This window comes from Symphalangus syndactylus, chromosome 14, assembly GCF_028878055.3.
Source record: "Symphalangus syndactylus isolate Jambi chromosome 14, NHGRI_mSymSyn1-v2.1_pri, whole genome shotgun sequence".
NCBI classification, from domain to species: Eukaryota; Metazoa; Chordata; class Mammalia; order Primates; family Hylobatidae; genus Symphalangus; species Symphalangus syndactylus.
This window is the reverse complement of record NC_072436.2, coordinates 8463688-8487073: the sequence shown is the minus strand read 5'-3', so window position 1 is coordinate 8487073 and position 23386 is coordinate 8463688. Positions and strand designations below refer to the sequence as shown.

The window sequence follows — 23386 nt, the reverse complement described above, 5'->3', positions numbered from 1 at the left end:
AAAACTACATCTGTACTTAAGATAGAAAACTTGACAGCCTGTGGGTGCTTTTAAAAAATGCTACAAAGTATCCTGGCGCGGTGGCTTACACCTGTAATCCCAGCACTTAGGGAGGCGGAGGCAGGCGCATCACGAGGTCAGAATTCCAGACCAGCCTGGCCAATATGCTGAAACCCCGTCTCTACTAAAAATATAAAAAGTAGCCAGGTGTGGTGGCACGCGCCTGTAGTCCCAGCTACTTGGGAGGCTGAGGCAGAAGAATCGCTTGAACCCAGGAGGTAGAGGTTGCAGTGAGCCGAGATCAAGCCACTGCACTTCCAGCCTGGGTGACAGAGTGAGAGTCCGTCTCAAAAAAAAAAAAAAAAAAAAAAAAAAAAGCTACAAAGTAAATAAATCAGTTACCAATTAGGACACAACCTGTCCACAGCCACCAGTCTAATTTCAAAGCCATCAGCCTAACAGTCTACTGCTACAAATGCTTTATCTCTCCTCCCAACCCCCACTGTGATGCTTCAAAAACGAATGTATAACAAATCTACCATCTCTCTGTTGAATAAATAAACCTTCTGATAAAGTAGCATTTGCTTCTCACAACTAAATTCATGTTTTGAAGCCAGCCTAAGAAGACACAATGGAATTTGTAATTTGTTTAAAGCCTAATTTGGAAATGCCTAGCCCAGGTTAAGAATTCCAATCCATCAGAACCTTAGCAGGGTACTGGAGTAGTCTAACCTAGACACTAGTCCATGCTCAAGTACCAAAACCAAAAAGTCACAGCCCTGTTTCACCATCGGTCTTTCAAAAGTGCAAACCAGCCTAATGCCTCCCTGCTTGGTTTTTTAAAGAATTCGTTACTCTCTTAGTGCCAATACTAGACAGTCCCATTCTGTTCTAAAAGGAAATCTCGATCTAACAATCTTTGTTCTAGAGCAGGCCAAGAGTTCCAAAACCCAAGTTCTGCCACTAAACCAACAACCTGTTTCCTCATCTAGAAAATGAAAGAAATCCGTCCTCTATGACTCTCAGTGTTTTGGGTTTTTCTTCATGAAAATGAGATAAATGTAAAAGTTTTTGGTAAATTTAAAGTCATCGTGCTTAAGACTCTTAGAATTTAGTTACCCCTAGTTAAGGCAATGGAACTCCAGTCCCTAACAGAATTCCTAAAACAGCAAATGCAATCTTTTCTGAAATAAAAGCCTTCTCAAAGTAGTTATCTAGGAGGGTGAGAGAAGGATAACGAGAGATTACCTAAGGAGGACAATGTACGTTATTCCAGTGATGGACACACAAAAAGCCCTGACTTCACCACTGTGCGATACACGCATGTACAAATCACACTTGTACGTCACAAATTATACAAATAAAATTTTTTAAAAGAAAAAATAGTTATCAAAGAATAGCCACGTAAAAGAGGAGTTTATCACTGAAGCACACTAAACACAACTTCATTCTAAGAGGAATGGGGGGAAGGAAAGACTCCTATAAAAATGTTCAAACAAAACAATTGGCTTTTGTAAAGCTATCTGTATGCCCTAAGACTTCCTGCTTTACCTAAAGAGGCAAGGCAGTTTCTCAAACCAGAGAAAACCTGGCAGAACAGTTTCAAAGTGAGCAAATACCTAAGCAATTAACATGTATCTTGGGTAGTTTTGTAATATTTTGGCAAATACGGCACAAAAATTAAAAACTCAGCATCCTAAATATCAGAAAAGCGCACTAAAAACTTACGTGTAGCACTTAAAATGTGATTTTTTTACAAATGACACCTTATAAGTACTTTAAGCAACTAGAAGTGCTCAGTCTAGCTACTCTTTCACAGCTTTCAAATGTTTACAGAGTTTTTAAAAATATCACTAATTGAGTTGAATTCAAAGGAACACGGTTTACTTTATTTCCATGGCTCACCTTTTACTAAAATGCTTAGTGGTTTAAAAGGTGTTTATTTTTACCACACTTAACAAACATTCTGTGGTCGTAAATTTATCTTAAAACAGTTCATCTCAAACCTAAACTAAACAAATTCCAACTTCAAAAAGCTGTGGCCTTGAACAAAATGAATTCAATTGTCGCTAAAGCAAAACACTAACTCAGAAGTTCAGAATCCAGAGAGCGTTTCCCAAGAGCCCAGATAAAGAATCAACAGCCCCCGAGTGTTTTATAAAGTTAAAATTAGCGAAGGGTCAAAATGTTTATTTTGCTTAGGAAAACTGCATCGGAAGCCACGTTTCTTGGGGGTGGGCCTGTCTTAGTAAGTTTTTAGGTGCTTTCAAGAAACAGACAAAATGCTAAGCCTATTGTTTCAGAAGTTAACTGACTTTAAAACAGAACCCAGGAAAAGCTTCATAAAATCTTATTCTTAATTAATCCCAGTAATAACAGGAATTGAGCACAATGGTATCGAGGGCTGAGAACAGTGTTTTCTTAATTGGACAATAAAAGGTAACAATCCTTTAAGTTACGGGAGGATAAAGCCTTCTCTGGTAACGCTGTGTGTGGGTTTCTGGCTTTGTTTCTTCGTCGGGGGCTGGGGGGGGCTATAGGAGGGAAAAGTTACAGGAGTGTATTCCTCCTGTAACTTTCTGTGTCTTTCTGTTTTACCTGCCGATGGACTCTCTTAGACAATGAATCTTGTCTGTCTGGGTAGATTGCCTTAGCATTTGTGCTAGTAGCATTTAGTTAACGTGTTAAAGCTGAATAATCCATCCTTCGTATTTTGTTTCTCTTACGCATGTACTCTTAGAGCCTTTTCATTATGCTCAGAATTCACAAGGCGTAACATTATGTACTTGGTCAAAAGAATCATCAGCAGGCCTTCTTCAACTATAACTTTTTCTTTTTTTTTGACACAGAGTCTCACTTTGTCACCAACTGGCACTATCTAGGCTCACTGAAACCTCTGCCTCCTGTGTTCAAGCGATCTGGTGCCTCAGCCTCCTGAGTAGCTGGGATTACAGGGGTGCACCACCATGCCTGGCTAATTTTTGTATTTTTAGTAGAGACAGGGTTTCACCATGTTGTCCAGGCTGGTTTTAAACTCCTGGTCTCAAGCAGTCCTCCCACCTCGGCCTCCCAAAGTACTGGGATTAAAGGTGTGAGCCACGTACCCAGCCTGACTATAACTTTAATCTAGCCTGATTATAACTTTAAGAATTACCTTGTTCCTATGTAAACAAAAGAAGTTCGGCCAGTCATGATTGGCTCATGCCTGTAATCCCAGCACTTTGGGAGGCGAAGATCACCTGAGGTCAGGAGTTTGAGACCAGCTGGCCAACATGGTGAAACCCCATCTCTACTAAAAAATACAAAAATTAGCCAGGTGTGGTGCTGGGTGTCTGTGGTCCCAGCTACTTGGGAGGCTGAGGCAGGAGAATCCCTTGACCCTGGGAGGCGGAGATTGCAGTGAGCTGAGATCCCACCACTGCACTCCAGCCAGGGCGACAGAGCAAGACTGTCTCAAAAAAAAAAAAAAAAAAAAAAAAATCAGTCAGATGCTCTTCTCTAATGCTGAATGGTACTTGGTTGTATATGCCTCTGAAATGGCAACTTGTAGAGATATTTATGATGTATCTTTACCTTGTTTAATTTTAGAAGGGTTTTTAAATTTAATTTAATTTTTTTGAGATGGAGTTTCATCCTTTCACCTAGGCTGGAGAGAAGTGGCAGGATCTCAGATGACGGCAACCTCTGCCTCCTGGGTTCAAGCAATTCTCCTGCTTCAGCCTCCCAAGCAGCTGGGATTATACGCATCCACTACCATGCCTGGCTAATTTTTTTTTATTTTATTTTATTTTTGAGACGGAGTCTCGCTCTGTTGCCCAGGCTGGAGTGCAGTGGCGTGATCTCGGCTCACTGCAACCTCTGCCTCCCGGGTTCAAGCAGTTCTTGTACCTTAACTTCCCGAGTAGCTGGGATTACCGGCACATGCTACCATGCCTGGCTACTTTTTCTCTTTTTAGTAGAGACAGGGTTTCACCATGTTGGCCAGGCTGGTCTCGAACTCCTGACCTTAAGTGACCCACCTGCCTCAGCCTCCCAGAGTGCTGGGATTATAGGCATGAGACACCGCCCCTGGCCAATTTTTGTAGTTTTTTTGTTTGTTTTTTATTTTTTGAGACAGAGTTTCGCTGTCACCCAGGCTGGAGGCAGTGGCACGATCTCGGCTCACTGGAACCTCAAAAAAAAAAAAAAAAAAGGCCGGGCGCGGTGGCTCATGCTTGTAATCCCAGCACTTTGGGAGGCCGAGGCGGGCGGATCATGAGGTCAGGCGATCGAGACCACGGTGAAACCCCGTCTCTACTAAAAATACAAAAAATTAGCTGGGCGCGGTGGCGGGCGCCTGTAGTCCCAGCTACTCGGAGAGGCTGAGGCAGGAGAATGGCGTGAACCCGGGAGGCGGAGCTTGCAGTGAGCCGAGATTGCGCCACTGCACTCCAGCCTGGGCGACAGAGCGAGACTCCGTCTCAAAAAAAAAAAAAAAAAAAAGAATTAGAAACTTTCCTTGGGTTCCCCACTCTCTAAAAGAAGGACCCCACTATTTTGGTTAGGCATCGATAGCTTATTCAGAGTAGAAAACCAGGTATTTTGTAGGAATGGCCTGTACGATATTGGTAAAATGTAACACATTGCAGGGAAATATTTGAAAATCTGGCCCGTGGCAGTATAACTGAGAATGTAAATTAGTGGCTGAAAGTGTAACTTAGTGGTCAAGATTTCAGGCCAGGCCAGGCATGGTGGTGCATGCCGGTAATCTCTGCCACTGGGGAGGTTGAGGCAGGAGAATCACTTGAACCTGGGAGGTGGAGGTTTCAGTGACCTGAGATCGCACCACTGCACTCTATCCTGGGCAACAGAGCAAGATTCCATCTTAAAAAACACCACCACCACAAAAGAGATTTCAGGCCAAGTCAGCATGTAGATGAGCTGAGCAGGTTCTCAGTAAAGCCCTTGTGAAGAGCCCCTGAAGAAAGATAATGCAGAGCATTGATTTGACTAGTGCACATCCCCTGCAACCAGCTGTCTTGCTTGTTGTTGAAACTTCCTACTGCTGCTTTATCCTCCCTTCTTTCCTTTAAAAAAAAAAAAAAAAAAAAAAGACAGTTTCACTCTTGTTGCCTAGGCTGGAGTGCAATGGTGTGATCTCGGCTCACTGCAACCCCCGCCTCTTGGGTTCAAGCGATTGTCCTGCCTCAGCCTCCCGAGTAGCTGGGATTACAGGTGCTGCCTAATTTTTGTATTTTTCTTAGAGACAGGGTTTCACCATGTTAGCCAGGCTGGTCTCAAACTCCTGACCTCAAGTGATCCTGCCTTGCTTGCCCTTCCAAAGTACTGGGATTACAGGTGTGCGCCACTGCGCCTGGCTCTTTCTTTCCATTTTTGCCTACAGACCTTTTGAACTCCTTTTGAGAAATTGGAGCTGAACTGTTTCTTCTGAGCCAGTGATTTGATTTGTAGACTGTGGAAGGTGATGACTTAGGTGTGGCAGTGGGATGATTCTTGTAATATTCTTTTGCTGTTGACATTAATGGTTTCTGATACAGGCAGAGTTGTCATCTAGACCATATTACCACCTCCTGGACTCTAATGATGATAAAGACAACAGGAAGATCATTCTTATTTTAACAGTTTAGTTTTGCAGGATTTTTTTGTTCCTTTTAATTTTCGTCATCATATTTGTTGAGCTTTTATCAGGCACTGCAGCCAGTGCTAGGGATATAAAAATGAGTACACAGCTTTAGTCAGTTTTGCCTCTGCAGTATGGAGGAAACTATTGCCTTTGGATATTTTGAAAGATCTTTTTGCCTTTAGAACCCTATCATATTCCTGTCTCTGCTTTGAGGAATCTCAGTGTGGTGCATAATTGGTTATCGTTCAGTCCTTTTAAATCAGTAACAGCCACATACTTTAAAGATTCTATTCTGAAAGGCACATCTCAGTGGCCGTCAAAGCTGTGATTTACTGTCTTGATGCCACATGAAGCTAAGTTGTATATCCTTTCTCAGTTCCTTATCATATTTGTTCCTTTTTTATATTATCTTTTTCTGTATCACATTTGAACAGAGAATAACTTTAGAAGTAAAATGGGCTCTAAAGTAGTAGTTGAAAGGTTTAAGAATGTCAGCCTTGGCCGGGCGCGGTGGCTCATGCCTGTAATCGTAGCACTTTGGGAGGCCGAGGCAGGCGGATCACGAGGTCAGGAGATCGAGACCATCCTGGTTAACACGGTGAAACCCCGTCTCTACTAAAAATATAAAAATTAGCCAGGCGAGGTGGCGGGTGCCTGTAGTCCCAACTACTCAGGAGGCTGAGGCAGGAGAATGGCGCGAACCCGGGAGGCGGAGCTTGCAGTGAGCCGAGATCGCGCCACTGCACTCCACCCTGGGTGACAGCGAGACTCCGTCTCAAAAAAAAAAAATAAATAAATAAAAGAATGTCAGCCTTTCTGGGCCGGTGATCTCTTAAGAGCATCTGTTGGTTTTGGATCTACAGGCCCGTCCACAGTCTATTTATAACGAGTGTCTGCTGCCGTGTCCTCCATTGTTGATTTTGCCCCATTGACATTTGGTTTTGGTGACTGGAAATGCTTTGCAGCCACTCTCATCTTCTATTGAGTGGGTCTTGCCTTGTACCAGGAACTTGAGCTTGGTCCATGTGCATTTGCCTTAAACCAGAAGTCAGTCGTGGGGAAAAGCAAGGCTGCTTCCCTCTAGTTTTACAAAAACAAAGGGTTAAACCCTTAACCCTTTGGTGTAAGGTTCTGCAAATCTCTCTGTACTATGTCAAGTCACTATACCAAATCTTTTCCTTTTGGAAATCAAGGTACATGTACTTTATATGTCCAGGGCTTAACTTGGGATATTGGTAAGAGGAGATAGACACTTCAGAGAGAAATTCTCTTGTATCAAATGCTTCAATTTAACATACTCCCACTTAGAGATCTCATGAATAATCTTTGTTACCGGTAGATGGTAGAAGGTAGTTATTAAAGTACTTTTGGTGAAAGAATCTCATAGTTAGAGTTCACTTGTTTTGAGGCATTACAAAATTTAAGGGTCATCAGTGAATTGTTGATGCATACCTGTGAGGCTTATAGGGTAGAGCTGGGAGGTGATGCAGATTGGCAGGGCATATATCCCAAGATGAGGTACAGAATAATTGAGCTGATACGATGTCAGACCACACTTGGCTCAATATTTAGAAGTAAGGGAGGAATTTACATAGTGCAGTGGAGAAGTATGAAATTCTTTTTACAGGCTTAATAATTTTTTTTTCTATGCCATTAGCTATCATACCTGGGGCTTATTAAGAGTCATGCTGTTACATAGAGTTAGGATTGGGAGTAGAGAACTTGACCAAGAGCTACGAAGTTATGGCTGGGCTTTGGGTAGGAAGAAAAAAAAGGAAGGAAGAAAATGGGTTGGTGGGACATTGGATATAGTAAGACTGTTCTGAACTCTGTAACATAAATGTATGTCTGTCTCCCTCATTTGGCAAGACCTTCTGCAGTGTTCCTGCCTCTGTGTTGTTTGTTAATTAGATTGTAATGTGTGAAAGGGCACAACACTATCCTCTTCTGAGTAGCATCTAGTGTAGTCTGGTGCTCACAACGGTTGCCCGTTATTATTAATTGATGACGATTAGTGAAGCTGAAGCTATTTTTTAAACAGGGCCCAAGGGATGCAGACAGTGATGAAAACGACAAAGGTGAAAAGAAGAACAAGGGTACGTTTGATGGAGATAAGCTAGGAGATTTGAAGGAGGAGGGTGATGTGATGGACAAGACCAGTGGTTTACCAGTGCAGAATGGGATTGATGCAGACGTCAAAGATTTTAGGTTTGTATGTTTTACACTTCTGATTTTTGAATGTGGGCTAAGGGATTTGTTTATTTTGATTTAGTTTTACTTTGATTTTCGTTTTCTTCTCCTCCTCATGTTTTCTTTTTAAGAATCCAATCTAGTGTAGGCTGTGCTGCAAAGATTGTAAATTAACTGGTGAGGTGGAATTTTCTAAAAGTTGTCAATGCCTGAAGCGTTGCCAAAATGGTAGATTTTGCATTTGCGTAGAACTTTAAAATTTGAAGAAAGATTCCAGAGAAGACGATTTCAGTGATTCTCAGATATTAAAATCACCTAGGATAGATGCCTTGGGACCTTTCTTAAGTTTCTCCCAAATTACTGTATTAGAGAGCCGTGGTTACTAACGGAGTACGTCATATCCTAGAGAGCCGTGGCTACTAATGGAGTGCATCATGTCCTAGAGAGCCGTGGCTACTAACGGAGTGCGTCATGTCCTAGAGAGCCGTGGTTACTAACGGAGTACGTCATGTCCTAGAGAGCCGTGGTTACTAACGGAGTACGTCATGTCCTAGAGAGCCGTGGCTACTAACGGAGTGCGTCATGTCCTAGAGAGCTATAGTTACTAATGCAGTACGTCATATCCCTCTGCTGGTTTAGAGGGAAAAACAGCTGAGAACTTGTGCATTATCTCATTTGAGTCTCATGAGCTCCTTTTGAGGTAGGCGGACCAGGTATCATTTTCCTCATTTTGAAGAACCAGAGATGCAGCTTAAATGGTTTGTTCTTAATCATATCTTTTCTGCAGATGCCTCTCATTCCATCTCTGGTCATGATTAATTTACAGGTTTTACCCTATTATTTAAGTTACACAGTATTAAAATAATGTATATTTATCTTCCACAGTTGGCACGTATTCTTCTTGAAAAATCTATAAAAATCCTTGTCCAGTTATATACACGTAGAGGATTTTTTTAAAAAAATCTCCAGTGTGATAGTACAGGTAGAGAATTTAATTTTGAGTAATTTTAATATCAGTCTAAAGCTAATGTGTGTGCGTGCACACACACACACACCCCTCTGCTTATTCTAATGTCTGCCAAAGTCAAAATGAAAATGTATTTTGCACCATCGTGCAAAGGACAAGTGTCAGTTGTTTTGTATTCCTAATCTAATTATCGTTAATCTTGCACGTGTAAGTAATTACAGTCTTAAACTTTTTAAAAATTATTTTTATGTATTAATTTTTTGGAGACAGAGTCTCACTCTGTTACTCAGGCTGGAATGTAGTGACATGAAGTTAGCTCACTGCAGCCACCACCTCTTGAGTTCACGCAATCTTCCCACCTCAGCCTCCCGAGTAGCTGGGACTACAGCCGCGCACCACCATGCCCGGCTAATTTTTATATCTTTTGTAGAGATGGGCTTTTGCCATGTTGCCTAGGCTGGTCTTGAACTCCTGAGCTCAAGTGGTCTCCCTGCCTTGGCCTCCCAAAGTGCTGAGATCACAGGCGTGAGCATGAGCCACCATGCCGGGCCTGAATTACAATCTTTGGAAGAAATTTAAGGCACAGGGTAATAAATACTTACCTAAGGTCTTTCAGATGAGTTCAGGTGTCCTCTCCACCATGAATATCCAGCAGCCTGTAGCAGTATTTTGCTGTATTTAAATGGGGGCTGGTCGTGGTGGTGGTGAGTGTGAGTGAAAGAAAGAAAGAGAAGGAACCAGAATAATACTTTTAATATGTACCAGCTACTGGACTACAGGATTTTTGGGGGTAGGGGTTGGAGGTGGAGAAGAAGGGCATTGAATGATATAAAGTGATGGTAGACCCTGGGTTACCCCGAACCTTGTGTCCCACAATAATTATCAATAGTGCCCTTTTTTTTTTTTTTTAATCTTAGGCATGTCCTGGTTTGGATGATAAATTACATCTTCCCATTACTTTTAATTCTTAGAATTGTCTATTTAACAGGGGCATATCCTAGATAATGAGTTCATCTTGTACAACTTTGGAATAGGCTGCTTATTTCGGTTTCTTAGAAAGGGGAGGAGGGCGGTGGTCTCACAGAAGAGGCCCACCCACCTTGCCCGTGAGGTCGTAGCTCGGGCTGCAGGGCGGGGAGGGCTCGGGGGCCTCGCCATCCCGGGTGGCAGCGGCGCCTGGCGTGCCCGTCATGTCCCTGGACGAGAGGTGAGCAGTGCCGGCCCGCAGGCCAAGGAGAGCGCAGGAACGGCCCCGCCCCAGCCCCGCCCACTCCTCCCCTCCCTCGACCCGGTCCCCGCAGGCTCCTCCCTCTGTCCCGTCGCCCCCTCGACGACACCGGCTCGGAGCTTGCTGTTCCCTGAGGGCACGCAGAGCCGCAGGGTCCGCGTGAAGGGGCGGGCAGCCTCCCTGAGCAACACCGGCTCGGCTCCGTGCGCTTAGGACATGGGCCACATCCAGCCCCGGGACCCGTTCCCTGTGGCCGCTTGCTTGCCTTCGGGGGGAGCGGGTCGCGGGGACCCCGTCTGCTGCGGAAGAGTTCCTGTAGTCGCTGCGCAGCGCGACAGCAGGCGGCGCCCGAGCCCCGGCCTGTGGGCCGTCCCCAGGTGGCGAGGCGGGGAGCTGGGGACCCCTGGTCTGCGCCTCCGCGGATAGCCCCGACACAGTTCCGCATCCGTGAAGGCACCCGGCCCGAGCTCATCTGATACAGTTTTGTTTACCAACCCATACTCGCCTTAAAGCACATGTACGCTGCGGTGTTTTGGGGCCTCTGACTGGCGCGGGGACTTTGACCCTTTAGTATGGATCACCTCTCGTTTCCCCTGGCCTGTTGGGCTGTGCCCAGAATGTCCCACCAGGGGAGAGCTTTCGCAAGAGGGCTGCGCAGCACCCATCTCCCAGTGGACCGCTCCTGAAGGCGGGTCCGGCCTTATTAACCCATGACACTCACCCTGGCCCCGAGGAGGAGCCAAATAAATTCATGAAGTCGTGGATCATTTTGAGCAGAGCTGCCAGGATATCCCAGGCACCCGGCAGCTCTTGGTGACAGAGAGTAGGGAGTGCAGCTGGGGTTGCTGGTAGCACAGCTCAGGGGCTCTGTGGCCTGGGCCCACCTTTCAATTACCCCCATCTCCACATTCTATAAGCAGCTTCAGGTTACCAAGGAACAGGGCGAGTGCATTACAGAGGGACTGTTTGAGGGGTGTGTAGGGAGGGGAGAGCTGGAGACGGGTACCTGCACCTTTTTTTTTTTTTTGAGACAGAGTCTCACTCTGTCGCCCAGCCTGGAGTGCAGTGGTGCGATCTGAGGTGCTCGCTCCATACCACTGGGCAGGTGGCCTGAGCAAAGGGACAACTTTCTGCCACCCATGCCAGTGGACAGTAGGTGCAGACACCCACACCAGAGGCACCTGCTGCGATGAACGCGGCGCCCACGGAAACCCGAGGCTGCCAGCCGCCGCCCTGGAGACCCCTAGAGACAGGCAGACGGGCGGGCGGCAGATGCGTGTGCCTCAAGGGGCAGCGTGGCTGGCGGGGCGCGCCCTAAAGGGCAGTGGCACGCGGTCGCGCCGCGAGCCGAGGGGCGCGGGTGGGCGCGCAGGAGTTAGCAACCGACACGGAGGCGCCAGGCGGGCGCACGGACGCACCGAGGGCCATAGGGCTGCAGGGCCGCACAGCCGGGCACACATCGTCGCGCAGCGGCGCAGGCTCGGGGGCCTCCTAGGCGGAGGTGGCCAACTCTCGCCCTCAGCGCAGGGAGGGGCGGGCGTCGGGGGCGGGGCGGCGCCGTCCGGGCCCTCCCCCTGCCCCGCCTCCCGTCAACGTCTTTAACGGTTGGCGCGTGGTTGGTTTCAGGTTGCCAGGCAGGGGGCGAGGCGGCGGGCAGCTAGCACCTGGCGGACGCGACACGACCCGGCGGCGGTGGGGGTGCGGCTGGGCCCTGCCCGGTGGCGCGGCCTGAGCCCTCCTGCAAGAATGGACAGCGGGGACTACAAGGACCAGAATCTCACGGTGAGACCCTTTTAGACCCTCCTCCCCACCCTGCTCCGTGGTCTACTTCAGTCGGCCTCCAGCGACAGAGAGTCCTGTCCCCTCGCCGCCACCCCACTGAGAGGACAGGCAACAGCCAGGGCCTGGACTCTTCAGAGCAGCTTTCCCCAAGTCCTGCAGGATGGGTGTCAAGAAGGGACCATGGCCTTTTTAGACATTCCTGAGCCTGAAAATTACCCCAGCTTCAACCCCACCCCCACCTTTCCACCTTCCCATTGGGAGATCCCGCCCCCAAAGCGTGTGCGGATGAATCTCGGCTCTCTCATCCAGAAACGTCAGGGGCAGGGAGGGCTTGATCTAAATGCCCCCAGAAGGAAGGTGGGGGTTTCCCAGTTAACCAGAGGCTGCTCCAGCCCTGGTGAGGTCAGGAGTTTAAAGGGATTTGGGGATCACTAGTAGGAAGACAGGGGCCCTGGTGTCAGGATGGGGCCCGGAGTGCCTGGTTCTTGGGCTGCAACACAGATGCTGTCCAAGTCCGGACTCGAAGTATTTCAGAGAAGTGCTAGATGCAGATACGATGGCCCCACAGAGCCCTGGGGCCTGGGACAGATGGGGTGGTGAGAGTGGGGGCTGTGGAGGGGAAGGTGGAATTCCTGATCATCAGTGGTGCGTGGGCCAGAGCAACAAGGGAGATGACTCAGTGACCTCGAGGCCACCACTAGGCTGTGGGTGGGTGGGTGTCTCTCTTGGCAAGCCCCTTCCTCATCCCCTAATTTTTGAGATCTGGGGAAGGGCCCTCATCACCAGAAGGTGGGCAGTAAGGTAACTGGAGGATAATGTTGCTCGCAGAGTCCCCTACCTCTCAAGGGTGGGCTTGCTTCTCTAAAGAGGAGCCTCGGCTCCAGCCCCCAAGCAAGCCCTGGGCTCTAGGACATCCTCTTTGGCTTTTTCGAATGTGTCTCTTTGAAAATCATTGGCCTTGGCATGTATTGTGTGCCCCCGGGGGCAGGGATGAAGGGTCCTCTCCTCCCACCAGTGGAATTTGGCTGAAGATGCCAATAAAGGTGACCCGTCAGGCAGTGTAGGTCCCTCTGAAAGTGCCTTTTTTTGTTTTGTTTTGTTTTGTTTTTCTTTTTTTGAGATGGAGTTTCACTTTCTCACCTAGGCTGGAGTGAAGTGGTGCGATCTCAACTCACTGCCCCCCAAGTTCAAGCGATTCTCCTGCTTCAGCCTCCCGAGTAGCTGGGATAACAGGCGTGCACCACCACACCCAGCTAATTTTTGTATTTTTAGTAGAGACGGAGTTTCGCCATGTTGGCCAGGCTGGTCTCGAACTCCTGACCTCAGGATCCGCCCACCTCGGCCTCCTAAAGTGCTGGGATTACAGGCATGAGCCACCACGCCAGGCCTGAAGGAGTCTTCACTCGGGCATAGGGCCGTTCATTCTACCCCCACACCCAGCAGCTGTTTCCCTTTGATCAGCAGAAGACACACTCCCCACTCCAACCTGTTGTTTAGGGAGATCCACGCATAGGATGAGACCCATTTCGCACTGGCTGGAGGACAGGCAGATGTGGGGGCTCTAGGTGACACTCTCCTCAGCGTGGGAATGTGGTCACAGGCTGTTGGGATGATGGGGGACATTCCTTGCTCCATGCCACCTACCAGGCCTCATCCCAGAGCCGTGCCTGCACCTGCCCCTGCCCCTGCAGCACATCGTTCACGGAAACACAGAGAGGCTGCTCCAGTGCCAGGGACCCAAGTTCAAGCCCAGGGGAGCTGCGAGTGTTTTATTTGGGCGTGAGGCTGAGGCAGGCCGAAGGAGCGGACAGCTCTCTTCCCTGGGGCTCTCCCGGAGGCCAGGGTTCCTGGGGAGACTCACTGACTCAGACACAGTCCAACACTCTGTGGACCTGCTGCCCTCTGACCTGGGCAGAGTTTTCCTTAGGACAAAGGAGGCCTGAGATGGCTGAATGCTGGAGAAGCCAGAGGCTTGCCTGGGGTCTCTCTGAGGCCCAGCATGGTCCTCTCCCTCTAATTCCAGGGGCTTGGTTTTCCCTCCCAGGTGGCGCTTCGGGTCCGGCCCATCAGCGAGGCAGAGCGGAAGGAAGGAGCTACCGTCATCACCCGTAAAGTGGATGAGCAGGTATGCAGGGCTCTGCAGCAGGAGCTGCAGGGCAGAGGTCTGCTCAGATGGCTCAGCTCACCTGGTGAGGGCAGAAAGGGCTCCTGTGGCTTGCAGCACCATCCTTCCTCTACTCACTGAACTCTTGGCTGTGCTGTTGATGACACCACCAAGGAAGCTGGGGGCTCTTCTTCCAGGAAGCCTTCCTAGATTGATCCAAGGACAACTGGGAGCTTCCCTAGCCTGGGTGGGCCCTGGTCCTTTACCTTTCATATGCTCATTGCTTGACTTTCCCACCCTAATATGCCTGCTACCCACAGAGCACATATATATACGGTCGAGAGCTAAAGCTCGCCTCCAGGGTGTTACGTGTGGCAAAATCCTTGGCTCTCTGTTTGCAGTCTTGGTCCTCATGCCACCAGGATGGGGAAGGCAGGGCACATGATGCAGTCAGTGTTTATCAAGTACCAGCAGCGTGCTGGGTACTGTGCTAGAAACTGGGAAACTGTGGTGAACAGAAAAGGCCCTCTTTGCCTTGCTCATGTAATTGTCCAAAATTCTCTCTCCACTCCACCTCTCTCATTCTTTAGGACTCAATGCTAGTGCCACCTCTTCCAGGAAGTCTTCCTCTAGGGGTAGGATTAGATGCCTCCCTGTGCTCTGGCACTTTCCTGGTTATTGACATGATCCTTGAGTGTCGGAAGGCAGGAAACCTGGCCTCCGTTTGCACTTTGTCCCTGAGACCTTGCTCAGCAGGCGTGTTAACCTGGCCTGAGCACCCCACGCTGGTCTCCCTGGCAGCTCAGAGCACCTGTCCCCACCCCTCCCCAGCTCAGCTCTGGCTCATGTGGAGGAGGGGCACAAGGGCTCCATTGTGTGCTAGAGGGGACAGGAATAGGGTGATGCTCTCGAGGGTGGGGCGGGGGCTGGAGTGCAGACAGATGGAACCCAGACAAAGTCCTCTTTAAGCGGGGATCGTGGCAGCTGTGCTGACAGTGTACTACAGGGTCCTGGTTAGCTAAAGGAACCAAATGCCCAGGACGCTGTGAACTTGCCAGTGTCTGGAAGTTGTATGAAGGTCATGGGTGGGATGGGCATTGGTGCATGCCGCTCACCTTCCCTAGCACTGAAGGCCCCCCTCCCAGAGGGTGCTCCTCAGGCCACTGGTCCTGCCCGTGTCCACAGGAACACTGGCATTGGGATGAGAGCGGGAGCAGCTGGCTGGGTTCTGGTTGTGTCCCATGGGGACCTGTACCGGGGAACTCGGAGCCAGGTTTTATCTTCAGTCGGGTCTGACACTACAGCAGGGCTCATGCTGCTAGCTTTGGGGCCTGGAACAGGGGCCAGATCCTAGAAGAGGCTCACTGTGACCACCTAGCTTCTGGCCAGCTGGCAGGGAGCCTGAGTGAGTGGCCTCATTCTTCTCCCCGCACAAAGCCCCCTGGTCCATCCTATCCAGAGCTCTCTCCTGTAACTGGCTGACCTGAAATCCCATCTGATTGGGAAAGACTTCCGCATGAGGCTGCCAGAAGTCAGGCCTCCTGGAAAGCCGCCTCCCTCTTCCCTGCTCCACTGAGAATCCCAGAAGGGTCCTTGCCAGATACCTGATGGTCCTGGAATGCTGTGGGGAGGGTGATGGGCTGGCGGGAAAGTTCTGTGGGGACTGTGACTGTCACCTCCCCCAGGGGCAAGCAGAGCCAGGTGGCAGGGCTGGGCATAGAGCAGATGCACCCTGCTCCGTGCACCACTGCATGGGCGCCCCCTGCCCAGAGCGGGGCTGGCATAGACATACCTGTGAACCCCATGCCACCCTCAGCTCGTCTCTCCTGAAGCTGAAGCCCCTGCCCAGCCCGACCCCTTCCCCTGCCTGCGCGCCTTAGAGGACCCTGGTTTGCTCCACCAGCATCTACTCTAGCTCTTTCCCCCGGGCCTCCACCCACCGATTCCTTCCTCTTCCTTCCCCTGCCCCGCCCCCCTGCACTAACAGGCTCAGTGTCTCGGGAAGGATCCCGGGGCAAACAACCACTTGGAGAGCCAAGGGGTGAGAGGTACAGCTGGCGATGCTGACAGGGAGCTGCGGGGACCCTCAGAAAAAGCCACAGGTGATCCAGGACTCAGGGCCCCAGAGCATGGGGCTTGAGGGACGAGAGACAGGTAAGGCATCTTGAAGTGGGCTGTGCTGGGGGCAATAAGGTAGAACAGGAGGCAGGTTAGGGACCTAGAGGGTGGAGTAGGGGCCAAAGCTGAGAGCGAGTGAGCAGTGAGTCCCCCGGCCTCAGCAGGAAACGAAAAGCTGGAGTTCAACCTGAAAGAGACGCGCAATGTGGCTTCAGGAGAACAGGGGCCAGAGTGCTCATCCTAGACCAGCCACCTTACCCCTGTGGACTCAGTTTCCCCATCTGTGGACTTGGGCCATTCCAGCTTTAGTGGTGCTCACCTCTGAAGAGGGTATCTTTAGAAAAGAGGGGGCCCTACCAATAGCCTCTCCTCAGAGGAGGGCAGCTGTTGAGTGGAGCTGGGCAGACCTGGGGCCTCCGCTGTGGACCTCCTAGAGAGGTCCCTGTGTGTGGCTGGCGTCACCTGGGTTGGAATCGCCCAGGTTGCTGATTACAAGCACAGCTGCTGCAACCCCGCTTCAGACCCTCTGGCTCAGCCCACCCGGAGGAGGCCCAGGAGCCTGCACCTCGAGAAGTGCCCCTGTGATCCTGTTTCAGAGCCCCTGCTAGGCTGGGTGAGGACCCATGGGGAGGACCCATGGGGAGCAATGGTCTCTATGGCAGCAGGCCGCGCTGCCAGAGACTTCCCATCAGTGGGGGAGCCGGGCCACCGAGGGAGTGGGGTGAGATGGGGTGGGGGCGAGGGTGGTCTTGGCAAGAATTCTCACAGCAACAGACAGTGCACTCAGCTGGGTCTGACTAGAGGGTCTGCACAGAGCAGGGTGACTAGAAAGACCCCAGGTCAGGGTGGGGCTGCGCCCAGCCAGGTTAGAAACAGACCAGAGGCTCTGACTCTGCCTGTCCGCACCTTCTAGCTGGCCAACCACAAGTGACCCTGCTGCCCACACCCAACGTCAGTGGGCTGGTCAGGAGTTTGAAAGCCATTGGCCAGAGATCGCAGAGAGGTCCCCATGGGTGGCTGGCGTCATCCCTGTCATCTACTACAGTGTCCTGCTGGGCCTGGGGCTGCCTGGTGCGTGGCGAGCTGGGGTCTGGGGACTTGGGCTTGGCCAGAAATGGGGATCCTCGTTCAATGGGTGCCAGTCCTCTGTGTTTGACCCCTGAGGCCCTGGATCATAGACCATGTTTGAGTCCTTGGTATGTGCCAGGCATTTATGTAATCTTCCCAGCAACCCCATGAGGGCTGCCCCATGGACTGCTCCCATTTTACAGGTGGGGAATGTGACGCACAGAGAAGTTAAAGAACTTAGCAAAGTCACACAGGATTTGTGGCCTGAGTTCCCAAGTCTCACGGCTACCCCCACCCCGGCCCCTCCACCTTGCCTCTCAAACCTGCTCACCCTGTCCCCTAAACCCACTCTCCTTGCCCCCCAAAACCCTGGACACCTTCTGCTTGCGCAGCTGCTTCTGCTCGCCCACCAGGGCTTCAATGCTCTCCTGGGCTGCGGCCACCTCGGGCAGCTCCAGGATGTCTGGCTGGTCATCTCCTGTGTCTGAGTCCTCCCTGTTGTCCTTAGTTCCTCCCTGTTGTCCTTAGTGTAGCAGTCCTTCTGCTGCTCCTCCCGCCATTTGAGGGCCCAGCGGGACTTCTCAAGCTCCCAGCTGCCGCAGCCCCACCCAGAGAGACAGGGCATTCAGGCAATGGGGGCAGGGCACTGTGTACAGCCACAGGTCGTGCTCCTCTGTCCCAGGCACAGGGGTGGGGCCTGGAGGGTCCTGGGCGGGGGCTTACCCGGCGATGGCGATGATGAGCAGGTTTCAGGAGATGTTAATCCGGACCTTCATGGCATGGTTCTCCAGCTCCAGCAGGCGCCTCCGCACATCCATCTGCTCCTGGAAGGCGCTGACGAGCTGCTCCCGAAGCTGTCCCATGCCGGCCTTCTCACCCGGCCTGCTGTGCAGCTGGACCTCAGCTGCCGGTGAGTGAGGGTGGGCAAGGTAGAGGAGGGGGCAGGTTCAGCTAGGAAAGCCTGGGCCCACCTGGGGCCCTCCCCTCCCTTTCTTCCCAACTCAGTGCTCCCACTTCCTGCCCAACTGCTTCCTCCAGGAAGACCCCCTAGATTACTACATCCTCCCACACCCCACTCCCACACTGAGTCTTCAAGCTGTTGCCCAAAAGCGATTCCCAGCTCCTTGGTATGAACTGGGCTCCTGCTAACCCTTACAGCACCTCTGTGCCAACTATAAAAAGGTGCCCCTAGAAACTTTACTGTCTGTGGCCAGGCACAGTAGCTGATGCCTGTAATCCCAGCACTTTGGGAGGCCCAGGTGGGCAGATCACCTGAGGTCGGGAGTTTGAGACCAGCCTGGCCAACATGGTGAAACCCCGTCTCTACTAAAAATACAAAAATTAGCCAGGTGTCGTTGTGGGCACCTGTAATCCCAGCTACTTGGGAGGCTGAGGCAGGAGAATCGCTTGAACCCGGGACGCAGAGGTTGCAGTGAGCCTAGATCACGCCACTGCACTCCAGCCTGGGCAACACAGCAAGACTCTGTCTCAAAAAAAAAAAATCTTTACTGTCTGCCTCTCTCTTTATATTAGTATATTTTTTTAAAAAAAGAAGCTTTGCTGTCTGTTGGAAAACCATCATAGCAAATATGCAGGTCTACAAGGAAACGGAGCCCATTCCGGGGGTGCAGGCATGACCTCACAGCCCTATGCCACAGCCCTTAGTGTGTGCCCTGCACAGCTCATTGCTCACATGCCTCTCCCTCGTGGGATCCCACCTACTTTTCCAAGGTGGGGTTGTAAAATGGGGTTGTGATCTCTGGCAACTGTCTGAAGCAGAGATCACAACCCCATTTAACAGTTGAATGCCAGGAGGCTCAGAGCTGGTGAGTGCCTAGCTCAACCACCCAGCCAGAAAGAGCCCGATTCTGGATTTGAACACAACATGGCCTGATCCCAGAGCAACGTGAGGCTGCCCGAAGGGGGCTGCCACTCACACAGACCCACAGGCGCACCTTGGACATAGAGGATGTCACTCCGATCCTGCCGGCCCCGGGCCTGGCCCCGCCCAGTCTGCTCATCATTGTTGCCCTTGAGTCGCTGGATCTCGGCCCGCGGGTCAGCGATGATGCTGGTGTCCTGGGTGGTGTGGCAGGAGACGTTTGTCAGATACTGCTTCACCTGCAGGGAACACGTATGGAGCGGAGAGGATGCAGTCACCCTCGTGCACTCGCCGAGGCCTGCCTGCGGGGCCTTTCTTCCCCCTGCCTCCCCCAGTCTTTCTGGGTGGTGGCCTCCTTTCCTCTACTTCCACAACCTCCTGTCACACTCACTGCTGATCTCATCAACCTTCAGTGGCTTCCTAATGGCTGCGGGGAATGTCCTCATTCCTCCACCCGTTGTTGAAGGGCCACCCCCATCTCTGATTTTCTCTGGGCTCACCGCTCCTGCATGAACATCCCGCTCCGGTTGAAGACCTGTCCTGCTCTCCCCATACCCACCACAGACGCCATCCCCTTCCTGCCTTTGGAACCTGTGCCCTCCCTGCTCCCACCTTTCTGGAATGTCCTCCTAGCCTTCAGGGTCCCACTGACAGTCTCCAGAGAGTTCCACTGGACCCCACCAGGCCACCCCCACCTCCTGTTCCTGTCTTGCCCCAGCACCTACCATTGGCCTCATTTACCTGCTATTAGGAATATTCTGAACCATCAATGAGCTGTTGCAAGAATGTGTCTCCCGTCCCCCATTGAGGGGTTGGAATACAACTTACCGCCCTCAGGACAGCAGCTGGCAGGTGTTAGGTGTTGGGAGAATATTCCCTGCATGCTATCGTACACATATCCATTCCCACTCCTCCGCACACGAGCAGGCGGAAATGGATTTCTAAGTGGATGGCAGGGGCTCCGACATGCTTACAGACAGGTGAGGACGTGGACTTGGAAATGGGGCAGATCTAGTTTCCATCCTCAGTGCCATCACTGGCCAGCTGGGAAGTCACTTAACTTCCTTAAGCCTTGCTGTCCTAATCTGTACATGAGAACAGCAATAACTGCTGTTTTTTGAGGATCAAAGGAGGTAGCATGTAAACAGCTCAGAGCAAGTGTTGAGTGAAGCTTGCCTCCTGTGATGACCGTCACGAAGAGGTGCTTTGGAAATGCAAAGATCTAAATGAGCATCTGAAGACGAAGAAGGGAAGAGAAGAGGGGATGAGGCAGGGGGAGCACAGTCCTGGGACTGGAGGAAGCGGGGACCCTTGGGAGCTGTCGGCTTCCAGGCAGAGGAGCAGGATTTGGAGGTGCAGGGAAAGTGTACAGGCGACAATCAACTAGGGAATGAGGCCAGTGCAGCAGTGGCTGGTTCCAGAGAGTGGGGTGGGGTGGCAGGGATCAGCCCAGGGGCTTGAATCTCAGCCCAGGAAGGTATGTCCTGTTGGACGGTCCAGGGGCCCTCACCCTTGTCTTAATGTTCTTGGCCCGGTCGGCGTAGGTCAGGGTGTTCTGGGACTCCCTGAAGGCACTGCTCGCAGGACTGACGTGAGCTATCATCACTGTGCGGCTGTTTCCTCCCAGAGAGTCCTGGATGGGAGGTGGCTGTGGTCAGCAGGGACTGCCTCCCCAGGCCTTCCTGCCAGGCTGTTCACAATGCCCTCCCTGGCGAGTGCAATCTCTCTCTCTCTCTACACTCAAGGGACCTGGCTGCTGAGCGTCATATGGTGTAAGTCTTGGGAGGAAGAAACCCCTGCTCCAGCAATTACCAGCTGTGTAGCCTTTAAAGAGCTCATTCACCTCTTTAATTCTTTTTTTTTTTTTTTTTTTTGAGACAGGGTCTCGATCTGTCGCCCAGGCTGGAGTGCAGTGGCGCTGTCTCAGCTCACGGCAACCTCCACCTCCCAGGTCCAAGCAATTCTCGTGCCTCAGCCTCCCGAGTAGCTGGGACTATAGGCGTCTGCCACCATGCCTGGCCAATTTTTGTATTTTTAGTAGAGACGGGGTTTCACCATGTTGGCCAGGCTGGTCTTGAACTCCTGACCTTAGGTGATCCACCTGCCTCGGCCTCCCAAAGTGCTGGGATTCCTGGCGTGAGCCACCACACCTGGCCTTCCTTGCTTTTTAAGGGGGCAGTCCTTTTGCAATTGTTCCCACCTCCCCGGCTTCCAGGTGCAGTCACGACGGCAGCTGCTGGCAATGTTAAGTAAGCAGTGACTGATATTAGACCAGGGGGGCCTCTGACTGGATCCTACTTCCAGCACTTACTAGTGTGAGCCCTTAGGAACATTACCTAAATGTGTTGTGCCTCAGTTTCCTCATCTGCAAATGTAATCCCTCAAACTCATAGAGTTGTTGACAAGATCTAAGGAGCTAATAGAGTGAAGTACTGAATTGAAGAGTCCAGCCAGGAGTGGGTGCTCAGTGATGCTGCTATAATTTAAGGCCAAGGACACCCCTGCACAAAAGAGGCCACCCTCAAACAGCAGACCTGTGGGGCCATGAGGCTGACTGCCCACCTGCACCCCAAATCTAGGCGGCTCTGACCCACAGCGCTGGGTGGGAGTATCACTTGCTCCTTTTTCTTCCTGTTGCCCGGCCTTTGGTTCGGGTTGCCAGATAAAATATAGGATGCCCAGTTAAATTTGAATTTCAGATACACAACTACTTTGTTTTAGTATAAGAATATCCCAAATATTTCATGGGACATATTTACACTAAAATAAATTTTGCTGTGTATCCTGAGGTTGGTATTTAGCTGGGTGCCCTGTATTTTCATTTGTTCAATCTGGCAGCCTTGCCCTTGGTTCCCAGTGCCCAGGCCCAGCTGTGGCTGGTACCTTCGGGAGCTGGGTGAGCTTGTTGTCGCGATATTTGATGTACTTTTTACCCTGTAAGCTCAGGGCATTGATGTAGTTGCCCAGTGCCAGCAGTGAGCGGTTGATGTGGGCCCCCTCCTTCATGCGCTGCCCACGATTCTGTGTCTGGGGGGGAGCAAAGGGCACAAGTGTGGCCTGATGAGGCAGGGGACTGGGTTTCTCCCCAGCCACCCCACCAATGACCTGGTGATCCTGGGTAATAAACCCCCAAGGACCTTGTGGCCATCCTCCCGCCAAGGCCATTGAGGGCATTGGAGAAGGTTAAGAGACCTGGAGGCCTCTGAACAAGAGTGATGGGCTAACAGCTTCTGAGGAGGGCTGAGATGGCTGGTTCTCCCCAGGGCAGGTGCCGTGGCACGGCCTGACACACAGTGCCATGGATGAGATGGGAGGGAGGCTGCTTTCCAGGCAGCTCAGCTGGGAGCCGGCAGGACCACAGGTGCTCCAGGGAGCAAGGAGGAAAGCATGTGCGCACGTGCATGGTGGCGGAGGGCAGGTGCCTCTCCTTTTCTTGGGCCTGCAGGAGCATGTCAAAGCCAAGGAGGCCCTGCCTGTGCCACTATGCCCGGCTAATTTTCAATTTTTAGTAGAGACAAGGTTTCTCCATGTTGGTCAGGCTGGTCTCGAACTCCCGACCTCAGGTGATCTGCCAGCCTCGGCCTCCCAAAGTGCTGGGAGGCCTTTCCAAAGAAAGGAGAGGCCAGGCATGGTGGCTCGTACCCTATAATCCCAGCACACTGGGAGGCCAAGCTGAGAGGATTGCTGGAGTCCAGGAGTTTCTACGTGGGAGACTCTGTCTCTACAAAATTTTTTTTTTTTTTTTTTTTTTTTTTTGAGACAGAGTCTCACTTTGTCACCCAGGCTGGAGTGCAGTGGTGTGATCTCGGCTCACAGCAACCCCCACCTCCTGGGTTCAAGCGATTCTCCTATCTCAGCCTCTGGAGTAGCTGGGATTACAGGCATGCGCTACCACGCCTGGCTAATTGTATTTTTAGTTGAGACGGGGTTTCGTCATGTTGATCAGGCTGGTCAGGCTGGAACTTCTGACCTCAGGTGATCCGACCACCTCAGCCTCCCAAAATGTTGGGATTACAGGCGTGAGCCACTGCACCTGGCAAAAAAAGTTTTTTAAAAAAAGGAGAAAGCAGTTTTAACCACAAACAGTGAAACAGAGCTGGCAGGCACCTGAAACTCCACGGAACCGTGCAGCTGCACCCTAGGGCTCCTCCCAGGAAAAAGATGTCAGCGTGGCCGGAGGTGTCCTGAAGCACTGGGATTGGGTTAACTCGAGCGATGGCCTTCCCAGCCCTCCATGCTGCAGAGCCTCTGCACGCTAGGCTGCCTTCATCTCACTGTGTGCTGTGCCTGTGCCCCTGTCTTGCTGGATAACTGCATATATTGTGTTCAGTTGTGTATTTGTTTTGCTTTCAGTCTATATACAGTTGGGTTTCCAACCTCTGATTCTGGAATAAACAGTTGCAGCATGTCTGAGTAAATGGTTG

At 51.3% G+C, this 23386-nt stretch overlaps 1 pseudogene; it reads right to left on the bottom strand.

Annotated features, from left to right (window-relative positions):
• Positions 1-17397: 17397 nt before the first annotated feature.
• On the bottom strand, positions 17398-22136 carry LOC129462214 (kinesin-like protein KIF19; annotated as a pseudogene).
• Positions 22137-23386: the final 1250 nt, after the last annotated feature.